Below are 18,288 nucleotides of genomic sequence, written 5' to 3' on the forward strand. Positions count from 1 at the left end.
CTTTCCAAGAATGTGAACAGAGTAAATATCTGACAAAGAATATAGTGCCAGCTTTGCCTTTCAGAGAATGTGAACAGAGCAAATATCTAACACAGAATATAGTGCCAGCTTTGCCTTTCCGAGAATGTGTACAGAGTAAATATCTGACACAGAATACAGTGCCAGCTTTGTCTTTCAGAGAATGTGAACAGAGCAAATATCAGACACAAAATATAGTGCCAGCTTTGTCTTTCAGAGAATGTGAACAGAGTAAATATCTGACACAGAATATAGTGCCAGCTTTGTCTTTCCAAGAATGTGAACAGAGCAAATATCTGACATAAAATATAGTGCCAGCTTCGCCTTTCAGAGACTATGAACAATATAGTTTGACCTTATACAGTAACTGTAAAATTAAGTCTCCTTTTAGAGTCTCCAGGGATATTACCAAATAAGGCAAAGAGATTGCCTAGTTTCACCTTTTTACAGTATGTTATATGTTTCTTATAGTGCAGAACGTAATTTTCATGTCATTCTCATGTCAATGTTTGAGCCAGCAAAAAGCTTTCTTCAATTAAATGTCTGTGTTTGGACCATTGTTTCTCGCACAGTTCACAGAAATTGCAGGAAAGTAATTTATTCTCCACACTGTGGAGACAGCTTTATATGGCACGATTCCATTACACTGTATAAACTACAGACGTTCTAGGTGACTTTGTCATCTTTAGAAACAGTCAAAGAAAATTCAACCTGATTCAATTAATAAACATCTACATAAAGCTAACAGCGGATCTTATATGCTGAGTTGAATAAAATAACTAGAGGTGCTTTTGAGAAAAGCGCATGTCTCCCACAACTGCCTAATCATCTGAATAGCAAGTCTGTCTTTGTATACTGTTTGTGGCCTATTGGTATTCACATGTTGGGTCGAGTAACCGGTCTACAATGCTGTGTCGGTGTACAATGCTGTTCGGCGGTAGCGAATGGGAGTAACCGTCTACAATGCTGCACCAGTGGTTGTTGGCACTTATGTTCAAGGGCCATAATTCCGAAGAGTCTTGACTGATTTAACTAGTTATCCAACTTGGTTGAGGTCTTATGGTCAAACAAATTTTGTTCAAGTTTGGTGAAGATCGGATGAGAAATGTTCGACTTAGAGTGCGGACAAGCTTTGTGACACACACACACACACACACACACACAGACTGGAATAAATCAATGTCTCCCACACCACTGTGTGGTAGGAGACATTATTATTTATTCAACTTGTTTAATAAATTACGATGTGGAAAGACGGAGACTGATGTCTGTGTGCGTTTGTGGGGGTGTAAGGGGTTGAAGGAATAATGACATAGGATACTAAGAGACAATATTGAGGATACTAAGAGACAATACTGAGCAAGAAGATTTTTATAGTTTCCACTACATACATGTAGGGGAAAGTGACACATCCCCTGGCAACTTTTGAAGAAATGGCATAAATTGTATTCATAAGGGGTCAACAAAGAAACAATTGTGTGAAATTATTTCAAAATTGGGCCCGCAGTTTCTGACAATGAGATCTTTTAAGTTTCATTATATACATAATAAAAAAATAATTATAAGGAAAAGTGTGGCCATGTTTTCTGACAAATCAAAATAGATTGGACAATATCTTTAAAAATGGTCACCAAAGGAACTGTGTAAATTATTTTTTAATTTGGTCTGCTGTTTCTGACAAGAAGATTTTCAAAGTTTCCGCTCAATAATTCTCATTAAAGGGAAAAGTGACCACGCCCCATGATGGCCATGCTGTTTTTGATGAATCAAAGTCATTCATACAAGGACCATTTGTGTGAAATTATTTTAATATCAGATTTTTTTTTAACTTTCCACTCAATACATATAGGGAAAAGTGATCATGCCCTCTGGTGTCAAGGTTTTTTTTTTGTTTTTTTTTTGACAAATCGGAATAATTTGAACAATCTTGCTAGAAGGTCACACAAGGACCATTTGTGTGAAATTCTTTTAAAATCAGGCAAGTTGTTTGATACAAGAAAATGTTTCCACTAAATATAGGGAAATTTGACCACACCCTCTGCTGGCCATTTTTTTTTATGAATTCAAATCATTTGAATAGAAGGACTACTTATATGAAATTATTTCAAAATGGGACTAGCAGTTTAGGAAGATATCATTTGAAGAATTTTTTCTATTTTTAGCTCTGACCACAAACAGGAAATAACAGGAGTGCTCCATGCCACTGTCCTACAGCCTACAGTCTGCCACACATATGAAACAATAGGACTGTCCCAAGCCATTGTCATACAACTTAACAGTCTGACACAAATAGGAGCTATCCAGCTGGCTTACAGAAGGTCTGTGGTGGAGGAAGTCCCCAGGTGACCCTCCGTGCATTATTTCGTCATGAGCAGGCACCTGGGGTCTTCCTCCACCATCAAACCATATGACCTACAATTGGGTCAGTGTGACCTTAAGCCCAACAAAAAAAGAAAAGAAAAAAACAATATAGGAAACCATAGGACTGCTGCAAGCCATTGTCATACAACTTACACTTCACCATAAACAGAAAATAAATTGAGTGCTGCAAGCAACTGTCATATAATTTACAGTCCACCACAAACCAGAAACCATAAGACTAAAGCAATTTTAAGCCACTGTCTAAAACTGATAGTTCACTGCAAACCAGAAATGACACGCCTGCCCCACACCATTGCTAAACAACACTTACAGTCCACCACAAGCAGGAAACAAAATGGCTGCTGGAAGCGATTGTCAGACAACTTACAGTCCACCACAAGCAGGAAACCAAATGGCTGCTGGAAGCGATTGTCAGACAACTTACAGTCCACCACAAGCAGGAAACCAAATGGCTGCTGGAAGCAATTGTCAGACAACTTACAGTCCACCACAAACATGACAAAACTGGACAGCTGCAAACCATTCATCAATTATTCAAAATCCACTAATGAAAGCAAGCAAAGGCACAAACTTTGCAGACATTAATTGCCCAATAATGACATTACAGACATATATCCCTTGCTTCACTATTCCTATGAAATTTCCCAGTGGACACTGCAACCTTTTTGATTCAAGACCTAATATCATTAGCAAAGCTACAGAAATTAGGACAAATTAATTTACTCCAAAGATATTCATACCATATCAACTTCATTATCTACAGACATTTCAGAAGCTATGAAGTAGAGAATATATGCTAATGCCAACAGAGTATTAAGAGGATTAAACCACCCACACAGAATGCATTATTCTCATCAATCAAAATTTCCTTTCTTTTCTATAATGAACTTGTCCATCTTCCAATTTGGACAGTACCATTAACTGTTAAAAGGGATGCGTACCAAAAAGTTACTGACTGAGTAGCAAACAGTGCAGATCATGATCAGACTGCACAGATGTGCAATCTACGCTGTTCGTAAAGGCAGAATCAATCCTGTCCAGCATGATAAGAATTAAGATGAAAAGTCATAAATAATTCTGTCTACAGGGCTGCATCATTTGTAAAGGACAGATAGAAAGATATTCACCATGATGTCTTACAGGCATTATATCTTCATATTGTCAAAGCAGACAACAAAATCACAGAAGATTATCATTTAATACACTTGTGATCAAAGACATTCAAAATGACAGACCTATATTTTTGGCAAATTTCAGGTTTTTTGATACATTAGATATGGGAAGTTATATAGCATAATGATATTTTGAAAAGGACAAATCACTAATTCATTCAGGAAAGCCAAATTCAATTACTAAATGGTTATGTAAAGAAGCAAACACAACTTTTGCATTTTCATATACATATGCTAGAATATGGAAATTTGGAAATAAGTTGCATATTAAGTAACTTTTGCTTTTTGTTATCACTTTAGGAAAGTTTTCATTTGCTTTTCCTGTAAAATTCACTGTCTGTAGATTCATCAATGTTAACACTTCATCATGCTGGACCCGACTGCCTCTGCGACCAGTGCTAATATCATGATCAGCCTGCATGTCTGTGCAGTCTGATAATGACCAGCACTGTTCCCTATTCAGTCAGTTCTTTTTGGTATGCACCCCTTTTATCAGCTAATACTGTCCAAACTGAAAGATGGACCAGTTCATTTCAGAAATTTAGCAAGGCAAAGGTTAAGATAACCATCAAAATATCAACAATATCTTGAGACAGGAATGTAAGACTGTTCACAAGAAACAAAATCCTACAAAGTAAAAATAAATCATCTCAAATCAGAATTTCATTACAGCAAATCTCCACAGGGATTTCCATTGTTTCATCTCCTATTTGCTTCCTAAAATATTGCACAACTAGAATAACTTATGAAAGAAGAGCTGCTGTAACAATAAAACAGGGCAATTATGATTTCTATACCCTGAATATTAATACTCTTTCAAAAAAACAAGAGCTGTCCGTAAGACAGCCAATGCTGGACTATTCGAACTGTTGTCCCAGAAGCAGGAATATTACCCTAAAATGTTGAATTACATTAAAGTTTTGGAGATAGAAACTTGCATGCAAAACTTTAACCAGAACTTTTTAAGTTGAAAAAGGGAAAGTTGAAAAAGGGATATAATTTTGCAAAATACATGTCAGAGTTATGAGACTTGATGCTATGACCTAGTTTTATAAACCTGGCGAGACATATGAAATTTCAATTCAATATTTGCATTACATTTTTAGACAGTAACTAATAAAGTTTAACCAGAATTTTTTTTAAGTCCAAAAGGGGGCATAATTTGCCCAAAATACATGTCAGAGTTTCAAAGCTATATGCCTTTAAATAATAGCTATATGTACTTGCATGAAAAACTTTAACCAGGATTTTCTAAGTCTTAAAGGGGCATAATTTGGCCAAAATGCATGTCAGAGTTATGGGACTTGAATCACCTAGTTTTAAAACCCCGAAGACACAATCATGTGAAGTTTCAATCCAATAATTATCTGCACGAGTTAAAAGGGTGCATAATTTGGCCAAAATACCTGTCAGAGTTATGGAACTTGACCAAGTGAAGTTGGTAATTGACCAAGAAAAAGAAAAAAATAAGTTTCAAAGCTAAATGCCTTTAAATGATACCTACAATTATGTACTTGCATTCAAAACTTTGACCAAGGTGTGAAGCTGATGCCAATGTCAGCACCAGGGTGAGTAGAATAGCTCGGACTTTTCTTCGAATAGTCAAATTCATAAATCAGCTCTTAATATCTTGTCTTACCATTGCTGATTTTCAGCTTTGTTAAGCCCTTTTTGCTGTGATGAAGAATTCATTAAACAAACACTTCAGTTCAAGCAAGGAACTTATAAAGAACCAAACTCAAACAAGAGAGCCATGACAGTGACCCATGATAATATTTCTGCCAAATTATTTTAAAAATAGTCCTGCAGATTCAGAAGAGAAGAACTTCTCTGAATCTGGGAATTTTTTAAAAAAGTTTTATATAGCCATTGGGGAAAAACTAGTCCTATCCCATGTGGCATCCTTTTTAACAAATCAGAATGACTTAATAATTTTAGTAACGGAACCCCATTAAGTGTTTTATCACAATCATGACATCAGAAGTATTTTTTTGATATATTTCTTTAGCCCAGCAAAATCTAGTGTTAAACTATAGGCTGGTCAATAGCACAATCTATGTATCAGCGATTTATATAAAAGGCCATGTAATAATATATTAAAATAAGTACTGATGCCCACTCAAATAACAGCTGTAGTTGTTATAGCAACATCATCGTTATTGTAAAGTTACCTACTAATTAGTTTATATTTAGGCTATATACTTCACAGGTAGCTAAAAGATCACATATCACTCATTGTTCGTGACTTCTAAATTGGTCATTAAAGATATATAGTAGTCTAACTATTAGTCTAATACATCAGTTGTTATAATGCTGCCAGAATTGCAATACTTGTATATCACCTTCAGTGATAATTACACCTTCAGTGATAATTACTGTTAGTATTGTCAGTCATACTGTAACTAACTTCCTACAATAATAACATTCCTTAAAATTTGTATATAGGTTAACTGGTCGGCTGGATAAGAGGAGAAATTTGCTATTTGCATCAGGTTACAGTTTGTTTTATAAAATAAGGAAATGGTATCAAACATTAAGCCTACTGTTAGGATAGATCTGTTACAAAAGAATGCCAACAAGTTAACTATGATAGTATGAAAGCCAAAAACACCAACAAGCTGTGATTGCCTGACTCTGAAAGCCAGAAAAACCAACTGAAAGGCAAAGACATCAACAAAGTAAGTATAAAACTGAAAAGCAAAGACACCAACATGATAAGTATGAAACTGAAAAGCAAAGATACCAACATGATAAGTATGAAATTGAAAAGCAAAGATACCAACAAGGTAAGTATGAAACTGAAAAGCAAAGACACCAACATTATAAGTATGAAACTGAAAAGCAAAGATACCAACATGATAAGTATGAAATTGAAAAGCAAAGATACCAACATGATAAGTATGAAACTGAAAAGCAAAGATACCAACAAGGTAAGTATGAAATTGAAAAGCAAAGATACCAACAAGGTAAGTATGAAACTGAAAAGCAAAGACACCAACATGATAAGTATGAAACTGAAAAGCAAAGATACCAACAAGGTAAGTATGAAATTGAAAAGCAACGATACCAACATGATAAGTATGAAACTGAAAAGCAAAGATACCAACAAGGTAAGTATGAAATTGAAAAGCAAAGACACCAACATGATAAGTATGAAACTGAAAAGCAAAGATACCAACAAGGTAAGTATGAAATTGAAAAGCAAAGATACCAACAAGGTAAGTATGAAACTGAAAAGCAAAGACACCAACATGATAAGTATGAAACTGAAAAGCAAAGATACCAACAAGGTAAGTATGAAATTGAAAAGCAAAGATACCAACAAGGTAAGTATGAAACTGAAAAGCAAAGACATTAACAAGGTAAGTATAAAACTGAAAAGCAAAGATACCAACATGATAAGTATGAAACTGAAAAGCAAAGATACCAACAAGGTAAGTATGATATTGAAAAGCAAAGATACCAACAAGGTAAGTATGAAACTGAAAAGCAAAGATACCAACAAGGTTAGTATGAAACTGAAAAGCAAAGATACCAACAAGGTAAGTATGAAATTGAAAAACAAAGATACCAACAAGGTAAGTATGAAACTGAAAGGCAAAGACATTAACAAGGTAAGTATAAAACTGAAAAGCAAAGATACCAACATGATAAGTATGAAACTGAAAAGCAAAGATACCAACAAGGTAAGTATGATATTGAAAAGCAAAGATACCAACAAGGTAAGTATGAAATTGAAAACAAACTGAAAAGCAAAGACACCAACAAGGTAAGTATGAAACTGAAAGGCAAAGACATTAACAAGGTAAGTATAAAACTGAAAAGCAAAGATACAAACAAGATAAGTATGAAACTGAAAAGCAAAGACACCAACAAGGTAAGTATGAAATTGAAAACAAACTGAAAAGCAAAGACACCAACAAGGTAAGTATGAAACTGAAAGGCAAAGACATTAACAAGGAAACTATGATTGCCTGAAAAGCAAAGACACCAAGAAGGGAAATATGATCATCTGAAAGGCAAAAGCACAAACAAGCTAATTGTAACTGAGATGGTATATTAACAGTCTAAAACTTCTTAAAAAGTACTAGAGGTGACATTAGTAGCATGAACTTGTAATTTCTAAACTGTGTTTGATTTTGGTCTTATGTCATTTTCCAATGGTACATAAGAGGTGAAAGGCAAATGGCATCATACAGCTATGAGGACAGATCAATCAGGTGGATTTTTGCTCTATGAAGTTTAATCGTGCATACATATGCATTCAGTTTTCCAACAGTAACATTAAGTAATGGTGCAATAAATGATACTGATAGGTAAAAAATGATTATAAAAGACATTCCAATGTCTAAAATATGTTGCCGTAACAACCCATCATCACCATGAAATTTTGTCCAATATTGATCATTAAAATGGCTGACATTTCATACCAAAACTAAAAGGGAAAAACAAACTAAATTTCAACAAAATTACATTAGATTATCCTAGCTAAAGTATTTAGGAGTTGTTGTTAGCTCTGATGTGGAACAAAAACATGTTATTACACTGGAGATAACCATGTACAATTTACATAAGGTGGGCTTGATTGTGTAACCCGATTCTGCCCATTACACCGATTTTGCTATACTCATTGATCGCGGCCAGGGAGGCCGCGATCATATTGAATAGGTGAAGTATATGCACGCTGGGGAAAATATTTCATGATGGACCTGTGAATTCTTTACTTATGGGTGAAACAGGTCTCATAAGCGTAAATACGACTAGCTTCTACTGATTATAAAACATACCGTACGATTTGCTGTGAATTAACTGTTGTTGTACTTTTAGTAGTTTAACCGCCACCCTTGTTTAAGAGCAACATTTAAAAAAACACGCTTTTTTTTCATCCTCAAGTAATAAGTAAGTAGACTCGCCCAGTTTAAGCAATAACCCACAATTGACCGACATCTCTGGTACAGTATCTAGACGCATAATCTAACTCTATACACAGAGCGCCTACTTCACCCGATTTACATTTGGAACATTTTCAACAGAGCACAATTGTCTGAACAGTGTACAAACTCATTACTGTTTTTTCAGGCAAGGGTGGAAAAAAAACTGGAAGACAATGAAAGCAGTAACATTTTTATTAAAAAAAAAATAAACAATGGGACAAACATTTCCAACATCTTTGGACGCGTTTTGGGCTTTATCGTATGTTTAACATGAGATTTTTGAACCATCCAAAGATGTTGGAAATGTTTGTCTCATTGTTTATTTTTTTTTTAATAAAAATGTTACTGCTTTCATTGTCTACCAGTTTTTTTCCACCCTTGCCTGAAAAAACAGTAATGAGTTTGTACACTGTTCAGACAATTGTGCTCTGTTCAAATTTAACCAAACACAAGTTTACCTGCACAAACAGAAAGCATGATATGTCACCATGCGCGGATCCAGAGGGGGGGACCGGGGGTCCGGACCCCCTCTGGAAAATCTTTAAAAAAGGAAAGAAGACAAGAAGGAAAGAAAATGTTTTTTGAAAAAGGCAACATTAGGACTGCATGTAAAGTATATGCGGCTAGCGCTGCTGCTACATACAACCCCGACATAATTCATATTATTTATCTAAAAGAAACTAAGAATTTTACCTTCAAGAAAGCTTGATTTTATCATTTTCCCAAATTTAACAGGTTAGTCCATAAAACTGTCCCAGAATGCAAAAAATGAAGTGCTAAATTTCAAAATTTCCGGGGCAGGGGAGGGGGGTAAATGCTTCTTTCCTGCACAAGTGACAATTTCGCAACTTCTGTCCGGTTTGTACAAATTTCTGGCCGCGATAAACCATTTGACTTGTCTGTACTTGTTTTAGTCTAGCTAGTTGTGTGCACATCAATTCGGTAAACATGCTGGGAATGCCAAATAGCCCAATCGAAATATCAAGGTGCATTTCAGTGTACCAATCACTTGATCATGATAGCCCCATCTTATATGAATCCAGCCAAACTATAGAATTGACAAGTGTCTCAATACTTATTTCTGGTCAACAAAACATTATAAAACTTCTAACACTGACACATGCAATGACAGATTAATGAATGATCTTTGTTAATTTTATTGATACTAATATTTCTGCTGTAACAAACAAATCTACCCACTGTTTGACGTTCCCTCTTACAAGAAGGCAGACAATCAAAGGAGTTTGTATAGAGGAGTCTAAATGAGACACACTAAAAATAAAATAAAATTCATAATTAAACAAATAAAGCATTATGAGATATCATTTGAGCCGTGCCATGACAAAACCAACATAGTGGGTTTGCGACCAGCATGGATCCAGACCAGCCTGCGCATCCGCGCAGTCTGGTCAGGCTCCATGCTGTTCGCTTTTAAAGCCTGTTGGAATTGGAGAAACTGTTAGCGAACAGCATGGATCCTGACCAGACTGCGCGGATGCGCAGGCTGGTCTGGATCCATGCTGGTCGCAAAGCCACTATGTTGGTTTTGTCATGGCACGGCTCATTTCATAAAAGACTGGACAGAAGAAATCTTCCAACACACCTACCTAAACAAATATTAGTTTTAATACTATTTTGAGATCATTCTAAATTAAGCTTTATGCTAAAGGAATTGACTACTATAATTGAAAAAAAAAACCTCTGTCTGCTGAATTAGTACTGTATACCCCCAAATAAACACCCCCAGCGCCACTGAATTTTAAAACAGGGAGATACCTTTTTAACCTATGTTTTTGTGGTTTTTTTTTTTTTTCAGGAAAGATTAATATCTTTTTCCTTTCCTTTATTTAATACAAAATGGAAGTAAGTTAGAGACTGATTTTGTTAAAGTATAATGGTCAAGAGCAATTCTGGCAGCAGTTTAATGACCACTTCTGACAATATTAATTCAGTCAGCAGTACAATGGCAAACAACGACTCTGGCAGCTATTTTAATGACCACTTCTGACAATATCAAACCTGTCATCAGTACAACGAAAAATAGTGACTATCGCAGTAGTTTAATGACCACTTCTGACAATATCAATCCTGCCAGCAGTACAATGGCAAGAAGTGACTCAGACAGCAGTTTAAATGACCACTTCTGACAATATCAATCCTGCCAGCAGTACAATGGCAAACAGTGACTCTGAAAGCAGTTTAATGACCACTTCTGACAATATCAATTCTGTCAGCAGTACAACAGTAAATAGTGATCTGACAGCAGTTTAATGACCACTTCTGACAATATCAATTCTGTCAGCAGTACAATGGTAAATAGTGATCTGACAGCAGTTTAATGACCACTTCTGACAATATTAATTCAGTCAGCAGTACAATGGCAAACAACAACTCTGGCAGCTATTTAAATGACCACTTCTGACAATATCAAACCTGTCATCAGTACAACGAAAAATAGTGACTATCGCAGTAGTTTAATGACCACTTCTGACAATATCAATCCTGCCAGCAGTACAATGGCAAGAAGTGACTCAGACAGCAGTTTAAATGACCACTTCTGACAATATCAATCCTGCCAGCAGTACAATGGCAAACAGTGACTCTGAAAGCAGTTTAATGACCACTTCTGACAATATCAATTCTGTCAGCAGTACAACAGTAAATAGTGATCTGACAGCAGTTTAATGACCACTTCTGACAATATCAATTCTGTCAGCAGTACAATGGCAAATAGTGACTCTGACAGCAGTTTGATGACCACTTCTTACAATATCAATTCTGTCAGCAGTACAATGCCAAGAAGTGACTCTGGCAGCAGTTTAAATGACCACTTCTGGCAATATCAATTCTGTCAGCTGTACAATGGCAAATGTGTGACTATGGGAGCAGTTTAATGGCCAATCCTGACAATATCAATACTGTCACTTGTACAACTGCAAATAGTGACTCTGGTAAAAAGTTAATAATCAATTCTAACAATATTATTCTGTCACTTGTACAATGGCAAATAGTGACTCTTACAGCACTTTAATGACCAGTTCTGACAATATAAATTCTGTCAGCAGTAAAATGGCAACCAGTGACTCAGTCAGCAGTTTAATGACCTGTTCTGACAATATCAATTCTGTCAACAGTAAAATGACAAATGGTGAATCTGGCAACAGTTTAATGACCAGTTCTGACAATATAGAATTTGTCAGCAGTAAAATGGCAAACAGTGAATCTGGCAACAGTTTAATGACCAGTTCTGACAATATCAATTCTGATAGTAGTAAAATGGCAAACAGTGAATCTGGCAACAGTTTAAGGAACAGTTTGGACAATATCAATTCTGGCAGCAGTAAAATGGCAAAAAGTGACTCAGGCAGCAGTTTAATGACCATTTCAGACAATATCAATTCTGTCAACATTACAACGGTAAATAGGGACTCAGGCAGCAGTTTAGAGACCAATTCTGACAATATTAATTCTGTCAGCAGTACAGTGGCAAATAATGACTCTGGCAACAGTTAAATCATCAACACTGACAATAAAATCAGTATATTAATGATCAATGCTGACAAAATCAATTCTGAAAACAGTTTCAATGTGCTGACAAACAGTGAACTTTTCAACTTGAAATGTTATTTCCCAAAAGGTTTAACAGGGCTAACGCTCTTTTACACAGTAAAATTATTCTTTTCTTAAAACACACTGGCAGAATACATTACAATCAGTCTAGTTCTAATAGATTCCAACAACTTCACTCTCTGAGGAGATCTTACAATAACAATATTAATATAATACAATTCTGTTTTTGCACACAGCATAAAATTTAGGGAAGTATTCAAACTACAATCACAAGTCCAAAGAGCAACTGTCATAATCTATATATACAGACATCATATTATTTCTTCTGGCTGATGTCTCTCCATTCTGACATTTACAGAAATTCTGAAACCAAGATCTAATATAAGAATTAATGAGATTGGCTAAGTCCATGTCTGTGTTTGAAGGGGCATGACAAAAGTGTCAGGCAACAAATTTGAAAATATTGTTCCAATATCAACAATCAATTTCCTCTGTTCTCAGGGACCTTAACACTTAATATGCTGGTAACAACTGATTCTGCCCTTGCCACCAGTGCGGATTATGATCAGCCTGCACAACCATGCAGTCTGATCATGACCTGTATTGTTCGCCATTCAGTCAGTATCATTTTGGTATGCATCCCTTTTAACAGTTAATGGTACTGTCCAAATTGAAAGATGGACAAGTTCATCATAGAAATTTAGCAGGGTAAGGGCTGAAGTTGTATGCCTCCAGAGTTATGTTACGTTTACTTGCAATTTAGCCAAGTCTTTCAGTTGTTATAGTAGTCGCAACTTGACCGCGATGGTTGACCTTAGGCTGATTATTCATATCGATTATTTCATGATAGAAATCAAGGGTGCTTAGGGTAGCCGTGTACATTTATATGGAATTAGTTTGTTGGTTGGTTGGTTGTTTTGGGTTTAACGCCGTTTTTCAACAGTATTTCAGTCATGTAACGGCGGGCAGTTAACCTAACCAGTGTTCCTGGATTCTGTACCAGTACCAACCTGTTCTCCGCAAGTAACTGCCAACTTCCCCACATGAATCAGAGGTGGAGGACTAATGATATCAGACACAATGTCGTTCATCAAATAGTCACGGAGAACATACGCCCCGCCCGAGGATCAAACTCGCGACCCCGAGATCCGTAGACCAACACTCTACCTACTGAGCTAAGTGGGCGGGCTGGAATTAGTTTGTATACAATGCAGTATCAAGGTACATATACTTACATTTGATCAGTTAAAACCTTCCAATACACGTATTCATATTCACACACATTTATATTTCCTCTTTCTCCTGCAGCTCGTGTTTTACGTACACTCCTTTTCAATGATAGGTTGTACCTCATTATGTATTATAATGCAAAGGTCAACCATCGGGGTCAAGTTGCGTCCACTATACAGTAATTGCAGTAGAAAAAAACTCCAAATATATTGAAAGATTTTATAAAACACTCTTTCTGTCAGTAAAATATGTAGAAAGCTCTCAAAAATTTTAGTCATGAAAAATGCTATCAAAACAATAGAATTTAGCATACAAATTTCAGTATCTATTAAAAGAATTCTCCTTAAAATATCTATTGCTGTGTTTTGAAAAAATAAGATTTTGATATTGATCTGGAGGCATGTCTATTTAAACTCTTAAGATCTGAACAGATTCTAAAAAACCGAAAATGGGCAAAAAGATTGTTGATATCTGGCAAAAGCACTAAAAAAACTTTCAGGTAAATACGATTTAAAACAGAACATCAGACTGAATAATCTTCCAAACTAATAAATCTAACAACTGATCAATTACACGAGGGCCACTCAAAATAAACCAATTAACTGCACTATCTTTTAAAACGACCTTCACAATCAATCAATTAAATGAAATAATCTGCACAACAACTTAATTAACTGAACTAACTCAAAACAAATCAATTAAAAGCACAATCTTCAAAACAAATCAATTCAAATAAAACATATCAAACTAGAGCTATCACTGGAAGTAAATATGCCTGCAATACTGCTCTGTCAGATGAAAGACAACATTAAACTAAAAGAAAATGTAAAGCTACACGTTTATTGGTGATCGTGTGCATTACTGGTAAGTTTCATTGGAATCAGTATAAAGCTGTATAAGAAATTCCAGCCAAAATATTTCCTAGATCTACCAATACTACCAGTAAAAATATTTTGTCTCAAAAGTCCAATGGCCTTTCATTCTGCAATGATATCAATGTGGACCAACCCTGAAACAAAATGTAACACACCTCTACCCTTCATGGGATTTCAATGGAAGATCTTAGGCCACAAACTCCCACGTACCAGCATGCACATTTTATCTAGGTTGAAGGGGGCATAACTCTGTAATGCTTGGACTACTCCTGAATAAAATGTCATGTATAATTATCTTCGTTTAAAGACAACCAAATGTATATTTCAATTGAACCCCTTTTTTTGGCTGTTTACAACAGACAGAAACTAGAAAAAAATCAATATGGGAGGTTAGCAAACTGGCTGCTAAAGGCAAGCAGATGCTAGATACATGTGACCACTAAACTGTGTAACTGAATGTTCATCTGTATAATTGAAATAATGCTGAAAAACTCTTTGGAGATTGACAAACTATTGAACTAACACAGCAAGCAGCTCTAATATCCCTAAATGAGATCGGAAATAATTAGATGACGTTTGGACAGGCAAGATGATTAATGGTGTAATATCAATGCAGAAGTTCACTTCAAATAATCCAATCATATCAGGAAAAGGCCAGAAAAAGAAAATGATTATGGAAAGAATCAGATAATGTAAATTGATGATCAGATATATCAAAATCATCAACAGTATCAATAATTTCAACAGTTCTGTCAAACAGATGGTTATGTCAAGCAGACAATGCTAAATCATCAATAGTTACAACAAACAGAAACTGCCAAATCATCAATAGTTACAACAAACAGACACTGCTAAATCTGCCACAATTACAACAAACAGACAATGCTAAATCATCAACAGTTACACCAGACACTGCTATATCATCAACAGTTACAAGAAATAGATATTGCTTTCAACAAACAGACACTGCTAAATCTGCCACAGTTACAGCAAACAGACACTGCTGAATCATCTACAGTATTACAAACAGACACTGCTAAATTGTCAACAGTTACTACAAACAGACTCTGTTTAATCATCAACAGTTACAACAAACAGACAATGCTAAATCATCAACAGTTACAACAGACACTGCTAAATCATCAACAGTTACTGCAAACAGACAATGCTAAATCATCAACAGTTACAACAAACAGACAATGCTAAATCATCAACAGTTACAACAGACACTGCTAAATCATCAACAGTTACTGCAAACAGACAATGCTAAATCATCAACAGTTACAACAAACAGACAATGCTAAATCATCAACAGTTACAACAGACACTGCTAAATCATCAACAGTTACAAGAAATAGATATTGCTTTCAACAGACACTGCTAAATCTGCCACAGTTACAGCAAACAGACAATGCTAAATCATAAATAGTTACAACAAACAGACACTGCTAAATCATCAATAATTAAAACAAACATTCTGCTAAATCATAAATAGTTACAACAAACAGATACTGCTAAATAATCAACAGTAACAACAAACAGGCATCGCTAAATCATCAATATAGCATGTAGCTATAATAACACTATCAGTGTAGAACACAGCTACCCATGAGGCTTGCTAGCATCCAACTATAAACAAACTCAACTACACAGTAAGTCTTTTTTACATGTTTGTAAGTATGTTTTCGTCAGAAACGGACCTTTCATCTTAAAACCTATCAAGAAAGATAATTAAATTGCCTTAAAGGAAACTGAGTAATAGTTTACAGAAAGAAAGATCAGAGAGTGTCTGTAAATCACATGACACTTTCTAATTATTCAAGAAATGAAATTATCAGCTTGAAATGTTTCTGCAGTGTGGAAGAGATGACTTATTTTGTAAACGAGATCTTTTTGTTGCTTATTTGTATGATAAGCATTAACAGTTTACATGAAAGGGCACTATATCTATCAATCATTATTTATCATCAAATAAAGAACAAAAGAACAAAGTAAAACATAACAAGAGGGCCATGATGGCCCTATATATCGCTCACCAGAGTTGATCTGGCCTACTGACCTAGTTTTTGACCCCACATGACCAAGAGTTGAATCTGACCTAAAGACCATCAAGACAAACATTCTGACTAAATTTCATAAAGATTTGGTTACAACTGTGGCCTCTAGAGTGTTCACAAGCTTTTCCTTTGATTTCACCGGTGACAAAGTTTTTGACCCCACATGACCCAGATTCGAACTTGACCTACAGATTATCCAAAAAACCTTCTGACTAATTCTCCTGAATTTAAAACTTAAATTGTGGTCTCTAGAGTGCTGAAAATATTTTTCTTTGATCTGGCCTAGTGACCTAGTTTTTGACCCCACATGACCCAGATTCAAACTTGACCTAGAAATGATTAAGACAAACATTCTAACCAAGTTTCATAAAGACTGAGTCACAAATGTGGCCTGTAAAGTGTTCACAAGCTTTTCCTTTGATTTGACCAGGTGACCTAGTTTTTGACCCTATATGACCCAGATTCAAATATGACCTAGAAATCATCAAGCCAAACTTTCTGACTAGGTTTCATAAATATTGGGTCACAACTGTGGCTTCTAGAGATTTCACAAACTTTTCCTTTGATCTGACCAGGTGACCTAGTTTTTAATCCAACATGACCCAGTTTCGAACTTGACCTAGAGATCATCAAGACTAACATCCTGACCAAGTTTCATAAAGACTGGGTCACAAATGTGGTCTCTAGAGTGTTCACAAGCTTTTCCAGTAATCTGACCTTCTGACCTAGTTTTTGACCCATCATGACCCAGATTCATATTTGACCTAGAAATCATCAATACTAACACTCTGATCAAGTTTCATAAAGATTGGGATACAAATGTGGTCTCTAGAGTGATCACAAGCTATTCCTTTGATCTGATTTACTGACCTAGTTTTTGACCCCACATGACCCAGTTTCAAATTTGACCTAGAGATCATCAAGACTAACATTCTTACCAAGTTTCATAAAGATTAGGTCACAAATGTGGTCTCTAGGGTGTTCACAAACTTTTCCTTTGATCTGACCTACTGACCTAGTTTTTGACCCCACATGACCCAGTTTCAAACTTGACCTAGAGATCATCAAGACTTACATTCTGACCAAGTTTCATAAAGATTGGGTCAAAAATGTGGTCTCTAGAGTGTTCACAAACTTTTCCTTTGATCTAAACTACTGACCTAGTTTTTGATCCCACATGACCCAGTTTCGAATTTAACCTAGAGATCATCAATACTAACATTCTGACCAAATTTCATAAAGATTGGGTCACAAATGTGGCCTCTAGAGTGTTCACAAGGCAAATGTTGACGCACGAAGCACGACGGACTACTGATGACACACGACAGACGCCGACGAACACCGTACAATGACCGGTCACAATAGCTCACCTTGAGCACTTTGTGCTCTGGTGAGCTAAAAATCAAGAAGATTAATGACCTTATTAGAAGGTAGAAGATCTGTAACCTTACTACAAACACAAAGTTTTAACCTGGAAATTCTAAGAATGTTGGCTTTAAGGAAAGAGTTTACAGAAACAGAATGCCAACCTTTCAGAAGTACTAAAGAAATGGTTAAAATTCCTCCAGCACAATAATAAGCAAGCACTCCTTGAAAATCTAACAGCTAACATTTGCGGGACCTTTATTTTATTAAGGAGGCAGGGTGCAGGATCCAATCCCAGTATAAATATACTGGTGTTGGTGTTAATTTGTTCTGCATGATGCCAAGGATGGTCGTAGGGTCCTTTGGAATTTCAAACATTGTCTTGAATCATTTCTATTGTATTGCAAATAATGATATTTTTCATTTATAAACCTTGTGCAAATTTTATGCCAATGCATTTTTTTATTTTTCTCTTCAAATTTTTAAAACTTTTACTGACTTCAAAAGAATATTGATAATCTACTCGCCACATGCAATCATCCCACGAAGATTGACCGTTCTCTAAATATTGATCGGAAACTTAATGGTCTTATACCGACAGACAGACAGGCAGACACACTGAAGGACAGACCAACACTGAGCAAAACAATATACCCCATCTTCCTTGAATGGGGACATAAAAACA

At 35.7% G+C, this 18,288-nt stretch overlaps 2 protein-coding genes across 3 annotated transcripts in view; both read right to left on the reverse strand.

Annotated features, from left to right (window-relative positions):
* The window catches only part of LOC123550371 (dipeptidyl peptidase 2-like), a 202,336-nt gene that overhangs the window by 169,950 nt on the left and 14,098 nt on the right, over positions 1–18,288 (reverse strand). The window lies entirely within an intron of this gene.
* The window catches only part of LOC123550381 (substance-K receptor-like), a 121,319-nt gene that overhangs the window by 98,905 nt on the left and 4,126 nt on the right, over positions 1–18,288 (reverse strand). The gene's annotated exons all lie outside the window — the stretch shown is intronic.

This window comes from Mercenaria mercenaria, chromosome 15 (assembly GCF_021730395.1).
Source record: "Mercenaria mercenaria strain notata chromosome 15, MADL_Memer_1, whole genome shotgun sequence".
Taxonomy (NCBI): Eukaryota; Metazoa; Mollusca; class Bivalvia; order Venerida; family Veneridae; genus Mercenaria; species Mercenaria mercenaria.